General features: G+C 44.2%; 1 protein-coding gene across 4 annotated transcripts in view; it reads right to left on the bottom strand.

Moving 5' to 3' along the window:
• Positions 1 to 2,540, bottom strand: part of MAP3K20 (mitogen-activated protein kinase kinase kinase 20) — a 180,929-nt gene extending 178,389 nt beyond the window's left edge. Inside the window, exon 1 of one of the 4 annotated variants that reach the window (XM_036084812.2) lies at positions 2,428 to 2,540. The gene's annotated coding sequence lies outside the window, so the exon portion shown is untranslated. Of the gene's footprint in view, positions 1 to 1,425; positions 1,669 to 2,219; positions 2,399 to 2,427 lie in introns of those variants that run through there. The other 3 variants (XM_036084813.2, XM_078071002.1, XM_078071003.1) reach the window with 3 other exon arrangements.
• Between the last annotated feature and the right edge of the window lie 15,674 nt (positions 2,541 to 18,214).

The following is an 18,214-nucleotide window of genomic DNA, read 5'->3' as shown; positions in this document are numbered from 1 at the left end:
TACATTTAGATAGACAAGACACCCTCCCTGTCAATCTGTCCTGGGTAGAATAAAATGGAAAACAAATGATCCAAATAGATTTTTATTTTCAATATCTCTGGATACAGATTCAAGGCTCTCTTATTCCAAGAAGTACTATAGCACCACAAACACCTTTTTCTGGGTTTAAAAAGAAAAGAATCATTGATTCTCTCCTCTCTTTTCTCTGAATCTAACAATTTCTAAAAACTGTCCATTTTTCTCTTTTACGCCACACTAATAGCTTCACTGTATGTCTGACCTCTTTTCACGAAAACATCACTGTAATTTCCCTGTGTTTTCTCTGACTAGATTATTCCCTCCACACCCCTCATAACTCCTGTTTATAGTTTTGTAGCCCTGTCAAAGTCAGTTCCACCGCTCATTCCAGATAGGCACTCGGCCAATATATTGCCAATAACACTCACTCTTGTGCTAACTTAAAATACACAGTGCAGCTTGCCAAGTTTCCTTATTTGGCAAGAAGGTCCCTTAGTTCCCAAGATCTTTGACCATCCATTTTTAGATCCAAATCCTCCTGCTTAATATTTGGGTATTTCTCTCTCTCTTTTTAATGTGTCTTATGTGTTCCCTAAAAGAGTAAGAAGAGATCAGTCATCTATTTGCTTTCCTAGACAAAAAAAGGGTCCCTGCCACTGCCTTGTGGTCATTTACTCTGGAATTATTATCACTATAACTTCTGAATCAAACAATATTTTCCAGGTTAAAAAAAAAAAAAAAACTCCCAGTAAAGTTATAATAGGAATTATGTTGTGAAAGACTAAAATAAACAGTACACATTGCTTTATGGGACCATTTTCCTTTATCTTAATTCACTCTTTCCAAACAAACCAAATTCATGTTCATTTGCAATCTCCCTAATCTCTCACTATTGTAGCAGGAACTTTAAACAAAGGCTCTACGAATGACCAAAACCATAATTAAAATGCATCCGTCATGTATTTTTTTGAAAATCAAAAAACGACATGAAATTTCGCTGTGGAGATAGGCCTACCACAAAGAAGCCATTAACTGCCTTGAAGCGCTTGTTTATTTTTGTCTTTCTATGTTTGTTGGTTCGGATCCACTGAATCCCGACCGTTCACTTCAACTGAGGTCAGGAAAGCAAGAAGGCTCTCCTAAAACAGCTTCAGGGATAAAACAGGAGCATACTTTAGCAACCATCTTAACTCAGATATCCTCGCATTAATTCTGTAAGTGGATTCTAAAACACCATTATTAATAGAGAGCTGCTTATTGTAATATCATTGGATCGGGCCACTAAATGATGCTGCTTTCGTTATTAAAGAAACTAACAAAAATACTAATTAAGTCCTCCATAAACAGTGCTTCGCGAACATCTCGAGGCGCATCAGAAACACACATTTTCAGCAATCTAACAATGACCTGCCCCGTTTTTTAGGCAATCCGGAGCCATCTCGCCGGGTCCGTAGTAAAGTTGGTCTGCAGGCTGTCAGGACCAAGCGAAGCGCGGCGGCGGCCTCAGCTTGGCCCTCCCGGCCTGGGGCAAGTCTCGGAGCCCGGGGACCGAGGGACGCCACGGGGTCGCCGAGCAGCACCCTCGCCCCACGTGGGAGGCAGAGGGGCCGCTGGAGGGTGCGGGCGGCGCGAGCTGCACGCTGCCCCGGGGAGGGCCGGGGAGGGCGGCTCGCGGTGGGAGAAGCCACCCCGGCCGGGCGGAAAGCAGAAGTTAGTGGTCTCTCCTCGCACGCACAGCCCTCTGCTGGGAAGTGGCCCGCGCCCTGCCCTGATTTGGAAGACTCGCGTTTCGCCTCGCAGAGGGGCCGGGTCGCCCGCGGCGAGGCCGGCGCTCCGATGCTCAGGCCCCGGGGTCGGCGGGCTCGGCCGGCGGGGTCCCGGCGTCCGGCGAGGGGAAGCAGCGGCCCCCGCACCCGCGCCGCGCGCAGGGCCGGCAAAGCCCGACAGGCTGCGCCCGCCCTTCCGGACGCCAACTTCTGCGTGGGACCGGCCCGAACTTCGCCGGGCCCTCTGGGCCGCCGCGCGGAACTCCGCGGGCGCCGGGAACGCTCGCTCCGGCCGCAGCCGCCTCCGCGGGCCCCGGGGCGGGTAGGGTGCGCCGCGGAGCCCCGCAGGCCGCCAGGGCCTCGGCCCCGAGCCTCGCGAGCGCGGCGGGCCTCCGACCCACCCTCGCCCTCCGCGGCCTCCGGCCGGCCCCTTACCTGGCTCCCGGGCCGGGCGCGAGCAGCAGCCGGGGGGCGCCGAGGCCCCGCGCGCGGCGAGGGCAGGGCCGGCGACCGTGGGGGTGGGGGGGTCGAGAGGACGGCGGCCCGCGCGGCTCCCACGCTTCCGCCCGAGTCAGGAGTTGAACATTCCGCCTCTCCGCCCCGCGCCAATGAGGAAGACAGTTACGGCAACAGCACCACCTACCTCCGAGCGCGGAACGGCCGGGCCCCTCTGCCCGCGCCGCCGCTCAGACGCGCGGGCCGGCCTCCCGGGCCTGCGCCCCCCGAGGGCTCCGTGCACCCCTGCGCCCCGGCAGCCACCCGGGTGGAGGGATGGAGGAACTCAGTGCGAAGAGCTCCTGCCCTGCAGTGCGGGGCGCCGGGAGGGGGAGGCGTGCCCCGGGGCCTCGCGGTAGCTTCACCTCATTTTCCCAAGTTCCCACCACCTGTCGGGCCAACTCAGTCCTCATCAACCAACATTTACCTTGTCAGAGGCGCTGGGAATACAGAGAGATGGGAGGCTGCTTCGTGCCTCTTCCGGTTGGGAAGGGCACAGACCTGGAAAGAGATTTCTAGGAGAGAGGGCTGAAGGCTGCCTGGGTGGGACCATCAGTAAATACCTACGGAATTTTGAGGAGGGGTCATGGTGGGCTGCCCTGCTTGGTGACTTTACCAAGACTGAGTTCAGATGCGGACACAAGAATTCATTCCAGGTGTGAGCAAGACGTGGCAATAAGTACTGGGAAGACAGGTAACTGTTGATTGGGGAGGAAAGGAGAGATGAGGTCGCAAAGGCACTGGCAGCATTATCCAGGGGTTTGAGTTCGGATTTTATCAGCTATGGGCACTGGGGAACTGGGCGAAGTTAGAATCAAAGAGTTAAAATAGGTGTTTGTGTTTGGTGATTTAGAGAGAGAGCAGTCCGCGCGCGGTTGTGGGATGCGTTGCTAGGGCAAGACTGCGAGGCAGCAAGAGAGGTTAATACCGTCACTTCCTGGTAATGGGAGTGTGAGGACCTGAGCAGGAGGTAGGAAATGGACCTCGAAAAGGAGGAATGGCCTCTCAGGAAGAGGCCACAGAAATTGGGGGTGTGGAAGAGAAGAAGGAAAGAGAGATGATGCCAAGGTTTCAGACCCGGGTGACTGGAAGAAAGATGGTGCCGTTGACAGGAACAGGGATCTGTCGGGGAGAAGCTGGCTTCCTGTAGAGTTCGAGGTCATGGGAGGCAAAACAGGTAGAGATGCAGCAGTTGAAATATGAAACGGAGACTCAGAAAAGAGGTCATGAGAGAAAGAGAATTGCAAATCGTCAGTTGAAAATAACAAAGCGGAGGGATGGGTGAATATAAGCTAAAAACACACCACGTTCTGGTCTGTTATTGAAATTATTATTTTTTTAAAAAGATTATTTATTTATTTATTTATTTGACAGAGACAGCAAGAGCAGGAACACAAGTAGGGGAAGTGGGAGAGGGAGAAGCAGGCCTCCCGCCAAGCAGGGAGCCCAATGCGATGCGGGACTTGATCCCAGCACCCTGGGATCATGACCTGAGCCAAAGGCAGAGGTTTACGACTGAGCCACCCAGGCGCCCCTGTTATTCAAATTATTGAATTACCCCTTTGGTGAGAATTAGGAATTTCAGCACTGATGGATTCTATTTCGGTAATTGAGAAATTAGGATTGATGAAAACTGTCATGCTAACCAAATTCCTGATGTAGGTAATCAAATAATTCTGAAAATCATCTAAACATCTATCTTCAGGATAGACCCCCGTATGACGTGACTCCAGTCATCCTACCTCACCAGGCACTACATTGTGATGGCAAAGACCCTAGACCGGGAATCAGAGAACCTGGTTTCTGGTTTTAGTCCTGCCACGTATTAGCTGGGGTACTTTGCTAGACAGGCCTGGTTTTCTCCTCTGCAAAATAAGAGGGCCCAGGGAGATGTCAGACCCAGGTTCCAGCTTTAAAACTGTGAATGCATTACTTTAAATTTGAAGCACATGACTTAAGAGTCAATATTTTCACCACATCCCCCTTCCTTCCCATCTATTTTTCCTTCGTTCTATTTTCCCTACATAATTAGGCAGAGAATAACCAGCAGGAACAGTAAACACTAAAGAGTAGTTTCACAAGTATGCTTAAATGATAAACTGGCAGGCATTCTCTTATCTTCCCAACCAGGTTGCAAGTTCCTTGAGGTCATATCTTATATTCTGTTGTATCTGCCCATAGCTGAAATAAATGCATAATTGTGTGATAAACTGGACGCCTCGAGCCTGACTCTTCTTTCGTCAAGTTGCCCATTTCCTTATGACTATATGATCTCTTTGAGTCCCAGGCCTAATAAATACCGTCTAGTGCTTATTCCCATGGCTGACTCTGCTTTTTCAAACTTTCACATCTTTTTTTTTTTTTTTTTAAGATTTTATTTATTTATTTGACAGAGAGAGAGATAGGAGAGAGGGAACACAAGCAGGGGGAGTAGAGAAGGAGAAGCAGGCTTCCCACTGAGCAGAGAGCCTGATACGGGGCTCGATCCCAGGACCCTGGGATCATGACCTGAGCCGAAGGCAGACGCTTAATGACTGAGCCACCCAGGCACCCCCACATCTTTTTTTTGAAAGCATATTGGGTAATTCTCACCTGTGTAGGTTTACAAATGTGAATAGCAATAGCAAAAGAGACCTAGTCAAACCTCTCTTATCCAGCCTTCCTATTCCTTTATTTCAAATGTCTCTGCACTAAAAATAGATGTACTCTCAGAGGGTGCTAAGGACTCCAATGTGATTGGGAGTCCTTAGCACCCTCTTATATCCAAGAACACCCTCCAAAATAAATATGCAATGTCAGTAAAAACAGTGTATTTGCTATGCAAATAGAGTTTATTTTTTTTTTTAACTCTTTTCTTTTTTTTTTTTTTTTTTTTAAAGATTTTATTTATTTGACAGAGAGAGACACAGCGAGAGCAGGAACACAAGCAGGGGGAGTGGGAGAGGGAGAAGCAGGCTTCCCGCTGAGCAGGGAGCCCGATGCGGGACTCGATCCCGGGACTCCGGGATCATGACCTGAGCCGAAGGCAGACGCTTAACGACTGAGCCACCCAGGCGCCCTATGCAAATAGAGTTTAAAGAAAAAAGTCTTCTGGTCCCCCATTCAGACTGTTGTCCTTAAGCTCCTCTTGAATAGAAATTCTGAAACTGCTACCAGCTATGGTAGATCAAAGAAGTGCAGACATAAATTCTATTAAGGATAGAAGGAAAGGCAATTTATAAGGAAGAAAGCATTCTGATTATGCTTCCCACCCTTTGTAGTGATGAGAGTTCTGAGCCACATGGGGACCCAGGAGCATTTTCTCCAGCCATCTCAGTCCTCCATTGCAGACTGTGAGTGGTCTGTGTCTAGATCATAGCTAAGAATTACCAGCTTTTACACAAAGGCTGGTGTTCGCCCTCCTGCACCGTGCTGGATCCCTGGGAAATGAAGGCACACAGTGACACATCCTTTAAGATAAGCAACCATGACCTTAAAATCAGGAGTGAAGCCCAGGTCATTGTTGGAACTTAGCTTTCACATCTAGCTTAGGGACCGAAGAATTCACAAGAATATTTCAGGTACCAAATTTGCTTAGGTGTTTCAAGGCCTGAGTAGGGCAAGTAGGGCAAGATGAGAAATTGAGGACTTTGGCAAAATTTGTTCAACAAGCATTTACTGCATGGCAGGCACTGTGCCGAGCCTGCAGTGGGAACAGTGACCAGGACGTGGTCTCTGTTCTCACAGAGTTTGCTGAGTGCAACGGAAAAGCCAGAAAAGACACAAGTGATTACACTGTGGTGTGCTCTTACGAAGGCAAGAATGTGGGATTCCAGCAGGGCACGTAACACAGTTTTCCGATAACCTGGGTTGTGGTGGCAGCCCTATCCCCAAGCAGCTATCACTCAGTTGGGCCCCTACTGCCTCATGGTCATGTGGGATGATAAAGGCCTACTTACCTTTGAGTCTTGAGTCCTATGCGCTGCTTACTTTTGCTATTGTTTGCCGTGCTATTCTTCTTGAATATCCTAGATTTAACATGTGACCGAATCATAACTGAGTTTGTCATACCCTTTCAGCATTGAGCCTTACCATCTCTCCCGTTTGCTCTTAGCCCTACTTTATAGCAAGGAACTCATATGCTTCTTCCCCAAATATATAACAGTTGGTATGACTTTTCTGGCAAGATCCTAGAGTTATTATTAAATGCCATGATTAAATGGAAAGCTGGTAATTGCTTTGAATGTGAACACCAGGAACCAGCATGGATTCATTGAAATCAAGACGTACCAGACAAACCTGGTTTTCTCTGCTGGAATCATGGAGGACAATGAGGACTTCCTCAGTGAAACATGACAAAGTTCCTCATGAAGACTTTATAAATCAGAAGGGGATTTTAATGAATGACAATACAATACAGCAAATTGCTGTTAGTTTGAAAGGTACACCCCAAAAGTGCTGATGTCACTCAGGGTGCATTGTTCCCTTACAAAGGGTTTCTAATGGTACATTGCTGAGCTCTGTTCTCTATCCTGCCCCGTTCAACGTTTCTGCAATTTGGGTGAAGACCTAGGTGGCATGCCTACCTGATTAGGGAATAACATATATTTGGAAGGAATATCTAACACAGTACATAGAAGAATTGTATCCAAACTCAAAAACCTTTACTCAAACACTTTTACTGACACTTTGCTGCCTGCTAAATACAGTCCAAGATCCTTAGGGCACACAATCTAATCCAGATTTACCTCACCAACATTATCCCCAATCTTCACTGGCCTGACGCTGCCCTCCTCCCGACACCTCCACCCCCTTCCCTGGATTTTCCTCCGTCAGTTCTCACCCTCAGCATCACACCAGGCCACCAAGAAGACTCTATCCTCCCTCCATCACACGTGTGGTAGTAGCAGGTTCTACTCAAAGGGATCATGAAATCTGAAGGGAAATAGAAAATGTAATGAAAATAGTCATGTTTCTGAAATCGAAGGTTCTGCTTTAACAGAGACAATAAATAGACCCAGGCTTTCATCCCCAGGTGAGCTGGTAGGACATTGGAGATACATTACTTAGTTTCTTAGCATCTCCAGAGCTTCCGGTTAACCCATCTTGCTGTTCTTCTGGATGAAGCAAATTCAGACCTAAACTTCCAGACATTCTAAGAAGACCAATGATATTATCCCATATGGTATTCAGAATCTCACCAATTTATTAGATTTGGGCACATGTGATTAAGAAGGAAAACTCTTCTATCTGTTGGTATCTGGAAAAAGCAAGAACTATATTTCATAAGGTAATTATTAGTTCCAATGAATAAATGCTCATAAACAATCAAGTGACATCAACCATCTTTTACATCAAATTTTCAGTTATCTGCAGATTTTTTATTGTAAACATTATTAGATGATTATACCAATATGTAATCATGTGTCTTCCCTATTCAGTAGTCATTCTTTTCTCTTCAACAAGCAATTTTTTAAAACTATTTTACCTGGTCTGTTTTCTTCATTTTGCTTGCTTCCAGAAAGTCTACAAGTAAGCAATATAGTTCTTCTGGTCTGCCTATAGAGGGGATAGACAAGGGAAGGAATGGCTCCTTCCCAGTAGCTGGCCTAGGATCTCTCAAGAGTGGATTAATCAGTTTATTATACTGGAAATCCTGATCAAATTTCAAAGTCACTTTTCCATCCACACTTCTTTATATTGTTGTTTCTCAAGTTGAAATTTTTTCAATGAATATTTTTATAAGTTCTATATGCCTTTTTTTTTTTTTTGCCACCATTGGCTTTCCCTAACTTCTTAAGGTCCATTTGTATTAAACTCCTGTCCACATTGTTGTTTGTAACACCTTCCAATTTAGTATCATCTGAAAATTTCATTAACATGCTATTTACTCCCTCTTCCAGATCATTAATAAATGCTATTTCTCATGTATTAAATTTTGCGGTCGAATAGATTTAATTTGCTGTTGTAATTTCAGTGCATGTTTTCTAAAGATACAATGCGGTTAAGAATGGTCTTAACATAGGCTTAAATCCATCCCCAGTTTATAGTTATTTTACTATTATGCAATCCATTTGTGTTCTCTAATCAGCACTGTTGTGAGCTCCATTGAAGCAATAATCTATTGATTTTCTCTTCCCTCTTTTTCAATACAGTCATCATCTTGGCTTTAAATGCACAGCAATAGCAGAGTTAGAACTATTGTTGTGCTCTAATCCACAGCTATTTATAAAAGGAAATTAAGTCTTTTTTCTCAGTGGATATTCTTCCACTGATACAAGAAATATTCTACATTAAAAAATTATAATATTTTTTCATAGTATTTTATTTTCCTAAGCATAGTTTCAGTATCCTAAAATGAGATAGATTCTAGGTCTTTTCTTAAGCAAGCAAATGCAGTATATACATATGTTGCATTTATATATTAAATATATATAGGAAAAGATAATATGTGTATTAGAGAGTGTGTGTGTGTGTATATTTTCTTTTCTTATAAATCTACTCACTGCTTCCCTGACACCTAGAGAATCTGGGGTGACTTTGTTTTTTATAATAGGCTTAGACATGTTACCTTCAAATCAGAGAATGAGGTTCATTAAGCCTTTGCTTCACTTTATGTCACACATCATCTTACTTATTAGGCCTTCCATAGTGCCAGCGCTCATTTTCAATGAGATGAGGTCCCTTACACGCCACTTATTTCTGTCCTTATGCTCACATATTGCAATTTTAAATCATTATGCATGAGGTTAGTCTTCGTGTTCCTACATATCACAATTCTCCTCACCACTGGGTATCAGGCAAAAGTAAAGAGTCAAAATAACTGGATAATTGTCTTAGTGTTTTACTTCATTAATACAAAGCAAACCTTACCAAATTGTTATGGCAAAACATTTCAAAATAATTATGTCAGATTTGCAAAATCCTACTGAACTATTTCAGTTGAGTAATCAAAATTCATCCTCACTTAACCAACCATGGCCTGTCTATACAACCAGTTTATCTGGATCATTTTGCCATGCAAATTAGTTGCATAAACCCCTGTAACAAGTTCCAGTGTGTTAGATTACACTACGAGCCACGTCCCTGGCCTCTGGAGGAAGTAGTGTCAGACGGATCTCCAGATGATTCAGATTATTTCCAGTCCTGAGGATCTGGATGCAGCAAGTTTTAGTGTTGACATGCTGTGAATGATGCTCATAGGTATTCTTGAAGTCATAGGCTTTAATTCAGTAGTCTTATCTCCAATACATACGTAGATGGCAATCGAATTCAAGCTCTCGCCCTTTCCCAGACTTAGTCAAGTCAGGTTGGAACTTAAGTGGTCTTAGTATGTAAGAACTTGATAACTTGATGGATCCCTTGAGATAGATGTTAGTGAGGACTTTGAAGCATCCAAAACTCAAAAATGAAGGTTCTCAATGCAATAGAGCATAGGGACGAAGAACATGGGCTTAGGAATTAAATAGACCTGGATGAGGTCTGCTGCTTATGAACTGTTTGACCTTGGATATTTTTACTCAGCCTCTCTGGGCCTCAGTTTCTTCACCTGTAAAATGGGGACCATTATGGGTTTTTTGTTTGGACTAAATAAGTAAATATATGCACAGTGTTTAAAACAGGACCTGGCTCAGAGTTAGTGTTCAGGAATGCCATGTATCATTATTGTTATTATTGGTCATGTTCCACATGCTAAACATTTGCTATTATTATTGCTGTTATTATTACTATTATTATTCAGTTGTCTGAATTATTTCTGTTTCCTCTGGAGTCAGTTTTTCTCCTTATTTCCCTTTACTTTTCTCTTTTACAGTACTAGTTTTCTCGGATATCTGGTGATCATTAGTTATTGTTTATGTTTAAGAATGAAAAATTATGTTGACTATTTTAAGTAGCTGGCATGGATTTTTCTCTGCTGCTGTGAAGTAGATTTTTGTCCTACAGGACACGTCCCTGAATGGAAGATTCAATGGTACCCTCAAGTACATAGAGGGATAAGTTCACTGGCAAGCATGCTTTAGGATAATTTCATAGTTGGCTCAGCCAGTACAGTAGGATTAGTGTTAGCATGCCTTGGACTTTGTCTTTCTCATATTGTGAAATTATAACCCATGATAGCTAAAGAAAACATGTGAGGGATAGTCCTGGAAGTGTACCCAGGAAAAATACCTAGGAAGAGTAGCCCAGTGGGTGAAGGGTTTGCTACAACTTGAGAGGCCAGTTATCAAGATGGTAAAGGTCAGGAAAAAATTAGGAATTGGTAGAAGTCCTTTGATATTATGAAGGGCATCAAAAATATCATTGTAGCCTCTGAGGATTTGTCAAAAATAGCAGGGAAAAAACTGTCCCCTAAGCTTATTATGACTTAGGGGATTTTAAGAAAAAGGAAGAGTGATGTCAATGTGCATTCTGGAAATTTATCTCCACACAGAAAGGTAATGATTTGGTTAGGCTCCTGTTACCGTGAATGTATGTCCACGCTGAATATATGCTAGGGCACAGCAGAATTGCAGAGAACTCTGACGTTTCAGTCTTTCCTTCTTTCTTTTCCCATTGGTTTCTGAAATGGAAAGTAAGAGGAGAGAGATTTACTTTCCTGGTATGAATTATGACATCCACCTTTAGGAGGCAGAAGGAACGTAGCTAGTTTGGGTTTTAAATAAGACTATTTTCTCTATTATAATGATAAAAAAAATTTTTTTTGTCTTTTTTTACTACCCTTCTAAAGAGAATGACCATGGTAACAGGAGGGTCTTCTGTTTGCTGAGGACAAACAATATCTTCATCCTCAGTTAGAGTGGGGACTTTCATGTTTGGAGCTAGGGCTATGGGGAAAATTAAGTTGATTTGCATTAAGAAGAAAATATGACTTTGGGTCCCCAAGGATGATCTGCAAACTAGAGAGGTGGAGAATTGGGAATGGGAAGAGGAGACCATATGATTGGTAGCAAAGAAGAAAGATTTGGAAGACAAGATATGTCCTGTGAGGATTTTTTTTAAATGAAATACCATGGGATTCTGTAATAAAACCCCCCTCTCCATCTTTCTACAAAATATTCAATAAATCTACATCCCTCAAAAATGCTTCAATTTCAGTGGAGTCAATTTTAATGAAATAAGGCATAGAGAATAATATGAAAACAATAACTTGGCATAAGAAATAAAGTGTTTCAAATACAACAGAAGTGTCTTCCTGAATATGAGTGGATTCTTTGTGGTGAATGCAGAGAAATGTTATATCATCCTGAGAAATTAAAGACTTCCCATGGCATATCCATGATATATGAGATTTTTATGAAGGGCCACACAGACACACACACACAGAGTTCTATTTTGAAGACAGACTTTAGAGAAAAATACACCCAAATCTCTTGTCTAAACTCCACTTATAATATTTTGGTAAAATTAATCTCATGCTTTGGTTCCCCAAACTCTCTTCTGTTATTTTTAGTTTGTGTCATCAAAAGCCTGAATAATCCGTTCTCTTGGGGGCAAAAAGAGAGGCAGACAGTATGGCCTCGTAGTTAACAGCATATGCTCTGGAAGCAGATTATACTCGGTTTGAAACCCCAACTCTGCCATAATTTAAGCAAGATAATTTCTTGACCTTGAGCAAGATAATTTCTCTCAGTGTTTCTTCATCAGTAAATAGTAAAACTATTCATCTCATAGGTATTTAGAGTAAAATACTGTGTGTATGTATCTGGCACACACACAGTCAGTATTCAATAAATGGTAGGTGAAGTGACAGCTTGAAAAGCACTGATTACTGAACCAGTATATCCAGAAAATTCTCTTTCAAAGCCAGCATTCAGAGAATTTTGTATTGGAAACTCTATATTCCTTACTGATCCTGCTTTTCTTCTAATTTTAAGTGGAAGTACAGAATTTCCTCTTTTCCCACCCCAGCAATCATCTCTTGCTGCTCAAAATATTTCCCTGCCCCGTGTTACAGAATGTATTCAGTTGCTCCAAAAATGCTATTTCGAATGCGTAAGTGAACCCCGCGCATCAGACCTACACCACAGCTGCGTCATCTCAGTTATTCCTACAATCCTCCCCGATGCAAGTGTTTCAGTGTTGACTTAATGTTATTCATTTGCTTGTGTTGTTAGTGAAAACAAATTCTTAATTAAGAGGCCCAGCATCACCTGGCTCACATAAAGTGCCACAAGCAATAATCTCTAACTTAGTGTACCCTCTGGCTCATACCTTCAATTTAATTTCTGAAGCCAGAAATACAAATGGAGTTTATAATGGGCTGTGAGCATCGGGTGAGAGGAGATCAGAACCACTAATGAAGAACTCCTTCCTTGGGAGGAACTCATAACAGCGTGTAACTGTTTCTAGGCGATGTGGACTGAACATGTAAATGAACACCCAGGTTAGGTTAAAATCTAACTCCTAGTGTGATCTGTGTATGACTTGTGTCACACTTGGTTTACCTTCTGATCTCCTCCTTCATTCATAAACATTGGATCTGTTGGTAAAATGTCCGAGTCTTATTCTCTCTTCACCTCTCCCCTCTTTCACTCGGTAATTTGAAATGTTTTCCAGTCCACTGCAAATAACTCTTAAGATGGGTCTGTTCAAGATAATGGTATCCTGTTTCAATTATTGCAGCAACAACATTGATAAATTGGTGTGCATTTGGGGTAAAGGACAAAGGATGAGGTTAAAGACCAGGCTCTCCAACTGCTCCTTCGCCTCAAGTCAATTTCAATGGCTCGAAGCCACCATTGTAGGTTTCTTCACTTTTCCATCCTTTCACGGTTGTTTTGGCTAAAGACTCTCAGGTGGTCCCTCAGTGTTCTGAAGTTCTCTTTACTGTTGCCTCAGGAAAGGCACTGAAATGTCCCGAGCCCCAAGCACTCCCTGTGCCAGGCGCTTTATATACCTTAACTCATTGAATCCCCAGGCAGCCTTTGTGAGGGAGGTATTAGGATTCCCATGAGCAGAGGTGGAGATTGAGGCTCAGGGGTTAACTACGTTGGCCGGTGTCCACAGCTGAGGCCTCCCGCATGTAGGGGTGCAGACCGTGGATGTGCAAGGAAGCTTGGTTGAAGGAGAGCTCTCCAGTGGGACAGCGCCAGCTGAAGACAAGGGTTGCCTTTCTTCCTAACACGCATGAAGATGCTGAGTCAAACCCACATCCGTCTGATTTTATCTTTCTGATATTCCATGTTCCTTCCCCAAGAGCTAAATTCACCCCCAGAGAAGCACTTTAAACACCTGGCAGCACCAGGCCCTGAAAAACTGTCCCCAAACAAGAGCGGTGTCCCCTCCAGCCACTCACATTTTGTGCTAGCCCCACTCTAGTAGACTGTGAAAATGGCAGCAAGTTTCCTTTCCCTGTATCCATAGTCTATGTGATAGGACTTTGAAGCTCCGCACATCAAGACGCAGCATTATTTCTCCACCCTTTGAATGTTGGCGGGCGCCCTGGCCCACCTTGGCCAGCAGAGTATTGCAGAAGTGAATGAGCCTGTTTGGAGCCTGGGATGCAAAGGCTCTCGCTTATCTGCTTTGCTCCCTGGGAGCCCTTCCCAGCCGGCAAGTAAGGAAGCCCAGCCTGGTCTGCTGGAGGATGAGAGGCTGTGTGGTGCAGAGATGACCCATTCCATGTGAGGCCAGCCTGTACCAGCCGACTGCAGACTCATGACCGAGCTGAGCCCTGACCCGCCGAGCCTGGCCCGGATTGGCCGAACTACCCGATTGCCCATAGAGTCATTGTTGTTGTTTTAAGGCACTAATTTTGGGGTGGTTTATTACACAGTGTGATAGTTCGTTTTCCATGTTAACTTAGAAGATGTTTTTTTGGATGAGGTAAATGTTTAAACTGGTGAACTTTGAGAAAGCAGAAAGTCCTCCACAACGGAGTGGGCCTCATCCAATCAGTTGAAGATCTGAACTGAACAAAAAGCCCAGCCTCCTCACGCAGGAGGAAATTCTCCCTCAGACTGGTTGGACTTTATCCACACCATTGGCTCTCCCATATCTCCAACCTGCTGGCCCACACTGCAGATACTGGATGCTCCAGCCTCCATAATTGTGTGAGCCAATTCCTCAAAAGAAATCTCCTTCCATATATACATAAATTCCATCGGTGCTGTTTCTCTGGAGAACCCTGTCTAATATACACAACAACTGATATACTTACTGATATGGTTTATCTTTACACAGTGTGAATGGACCACCTCTTTCCTCATCCTTCTTGGCTGGTGCAGAATCTGTCTACCCCCAGGGCTGCTGTGGCTCCTCACAATGAGCCCCTCTCCTCACTGGGGAGACTGAACTATTAGACTCTGTCTCTCTGCCCTGAAATGTCAAGACTCTTGCTGGAACCATCAGCTGTCCTCCATTCCTGCCGGGTCCCTGTTCTTAGCACGCTAGAGACTCTTGCCACCGGCCTTAAATTAAATAGATAGAAACCTCATAAGGGCCTCCCAATCCTCTTTTATTCTCAGGTACTGCAAAACCTGTCCTGAAGAATTTTATGCCAACGTTTGCTCCAATTATTCTCTTGTGTTGGTCCTCCTACTATAGAATTTTCACTCGTCCTGCCTCTCCCCACCAAGGAAGAATCTGAACCCTCCCTGCCGGGCTGACGGGAGGGGGCTATTGCAGAATCAGACATCTCTCCCATGCCCTGGCCCCGCCTCTCTCTCTTGCCCAGGTCTGGAGGAGCTCCCTTACCAATGCCCAGGAGCTCACAGTGCTTTGTGTTTACTTCCCTTTATAACAGGGTTTGGGCCCCAATTTTTCTAAATTTAAATCAGTCCGAGAACAAAGATGCTGGCTTTCTGTAGCATCATCCTTGACCTTCCCTAGCTGCTGGACAAGCATGTGCAAAGCAGCCAAAGCAAGGCAGGCACTTTTCCCATTCCCACGCCCTTATTCTCTTGGGGTTAGTAACATTTCCTCCAGTCCTTCAGTGTCAGGCCACAGGCAATGGTAGTCTGACACGGTCACCAACAAGGCAGCAGGGACGGACCAAGGTTCTGGGGCTGTGACTGCCTCATGGGTCATGCTGGCTTAAAGGAGGGCGCTGTGGCAAATGGGAGCTTCCTGCTCCATGCTTGGATAGCCACATACGGAGCCCTGGGTGCCCTGGCCACCGCTCTTCCCAGCAGCCATGTCATGCATTGGCAGGCTTGGTCTCCAAGGAGAGGACATAGGCACGCGTGGGCTACATCAGATGTAGCCCATAAAATGGTGCAGCAATTGTGGAATGCAATAGGACAGCTCCTCAAAAAATTAGACATAAATGCCCATATAATTCATCAATTCCACTTCTTGGTACAGATCCAAAGAATGAAAGCTAGGACTCGAGCAGATATTTGTACACCCAGGTTCACGGCAGCATTACTCACAAGGCCAAAAGGTGGAAACAAACCAAATGACGGATGAATGGATAAGCAAAATATAGTATATACATGAAAGGCAATATTTTTCAGCCTTAAGAAGGAAGGAAATTCTGACACATGCTACAACAGGAATAAAACTTGAAAACGTAGTGCTAAGTGAAGCAAGCCAGACACAAAAAAACAAAGATTGTATGATTTCACTTATATGAGGTAACCTCTACATTCAAAGAGACAGAAAGTGGAATTGTGCTTACTGGGGGCTGGGGGAGGGGAAGGGTGGAGTTATTGTGCAATAGGTAGTTTCAGTGTGGGCTGATGAAAAAGGTTTGGAGATGGATACTGGTGAGAGTTGCACAACAATGTGAACGTACTTATATCATTGAACTATACACTCAAAAAGGGTTAAAATGGTAAGTTTTATGTATGTCTTATCACAAAAAATTAAAAAGTGGTCCAGTGGGACTAAATCAGGAGGAGAGATGGTTTGACTCTGGGTGAGTGTCTGGGTCCACTACTGCTTTTAATATTTACCATTATCCACAATTCCCTCTGCCTTACCTTTAAGCTTGCATAATACAGTCAGTCAGTAAGGAATTAGGGGTGATACTACGTGTCCCCACAATGTGGCAACATGAAGCAATGACCCTGAACTCCAAGGGCTACCATTAGGAATGCAACCCCCCACCTCCAGCACTTCAGTGGTTTACCACTGCTCTTAGTCAAACATGAGGCTCCTTGAAAAGGCCTGGAAGGCCTCGAAGCTCTGAGTCTTCTTAGGTCTCCAGCACGTTCTGGAGCACGCTCGCCGGCGCCCTCTCGGCTCTGCCACAGTGAGCTTTGTGCCCTTCACACTGAGAAGATTATTCCCTGCTTTGGACATATTCTTCTCTCTCTGCCTCGTTAGCATCTTCATCCTACAGAGTACAGGTCAACTATCACTTCCACAGGAAACATTTCCTCACCTCGGGATCAGTGTAAATCCCCTTCTTACATGTCCTTGAACACCAGATGCTTCCCTGGGAGTGTTTTTATATTACGTTTGATTCTTTGATTAGTTTTCTGTCTCCTCCATTAGGTGATAAGCTCCAGGAGAACAGGGACCTTCTAGCTTTTCTCACCATTGAATGCGGAGCTCACAGAGGGCCTGGCACTCAGTAAGTCCCTCAACCATTATTTGCAGTGAAAAGAAAGTTAACTGACAATGTCTAATTAAGTTAGTTTCTTTAAATTAAGTTAAAGGTTTATAAGTCAGTTTATAAGGAACCTGCCCATCTGACACCATGCTGTTCTTGATGTAGGGGTAGGGCCTAAGGGCAGGCTATCCACGGTGGGCAACTTTGGCATGAAGATGATTTTGAGTTAAAAAGCAATCAAACCCCAGCAGATTCAGGAAAAGCTCTTTACCTTCCCCCTCAACTGCCTAAAAGAGGAGCTGCTCCAGGAAGAGGGCTATCACCACACATAACTACGGTATAATATGAACTAAGTACTGCAGACAGGGAGGAACCTAGCAAGCCCTGTTCGATCAAAGTCCTCTCTTTGTCCCATTGCTCCTGAATGGCCCAGCAAACATGTGTTTACCAAACACTTACTATTTTTCATTCTTCCTGAAGATTGCATCCCTTCCCTTTGAAGACCCAGCCCCCTATTCCCTCTTTCTTGGTTCAAGATGACATATATACCTCATTTTGCCTGACTGTCTTTAAAATTTCTGGGGTGCCTGAGAGGCTCAGTCAATTAAGCATCTGCCTTCGGCTCAGGTCATGATTCCAGGGTCCTGGGATTGAGCCCCGCATTGGGCTCCCTGCTCGGCCGGGGCGGGGGGTCTGCTTCTCCCTCTCCCTCTGCTGCTCCCCCTGCTTGTGCTCTCTCTGTCTCTATCAAATAAATAAATAAAATCTTAAAAAAAAATAAAATTTCCTTGTCTGTGTTGGGTATTCCCCCTAAGTATGCCATTAAATTTGATTTTCTCCTGTTAATCTGTCTCATGTCAATTTGATTCTTAGTCCAGCTAGAAGGACTTTGAAGGGCAGAGGAATTCTTCCTCCCCAACATAAAACAGAGAAAATTAAGATCATTCCACAGCAAGAAATGTCAGACATTTTAGATCAGCAGTATAAGGAAAGCTATTCGAGACAGGAGTTCATTTTTACCACACTGCGTATCCTATGCTGATTTTTAAAAAAAATCATAAGCACGTTTTAAAACCAGAATACATTTCTTTTAATTTTCTCACACTGGTGGTCATTGAGCATTGATATTTTAGAGGAAATGACATTGAATTCAGGAGCAATCTATTTAACCTGCATGGTATTCAAAAATTGCTGGAAAAGCTTAGCTCTTTCACATTGTGCCAGTGACCTTGTTAAGCAGGTATGTTAAACACTTACATGTAAAATTTTCTACAGGCATTTTTGGTAAAAACATTCTTTCTTCTTTTTTCGTGTCTTCCAGCAGACCTCATTATCCTTCTTGTGACCCTGTAGGCCTCTCATTTTCTTTTGGCTCATTTGCAAGTTTTAAAATATTAACTGCATCTCCTGCTCCAGGAAAGGTTGTCTGGCTACTACGCTCCATTCTTCGAGTGTG

This window comes from Halichoerus grypus, chromosome 4 (genome assembly GCF_964656455.1).
Source record: "Halichoerus grypus chromosome 4, mHalGry1.hap1.1, whole genome shotgun sequence".
Classification (NCBI taxonomy): domain Eukaryota; kingdom Metazoa; phylum Chordata; class Mammalia; order Carnivora; family Phocidae; genus Halichoerus; species Halichoerus grypus.
This window is presented reverse-complemented; position numbering and strand designations above follow the sequence as displayed.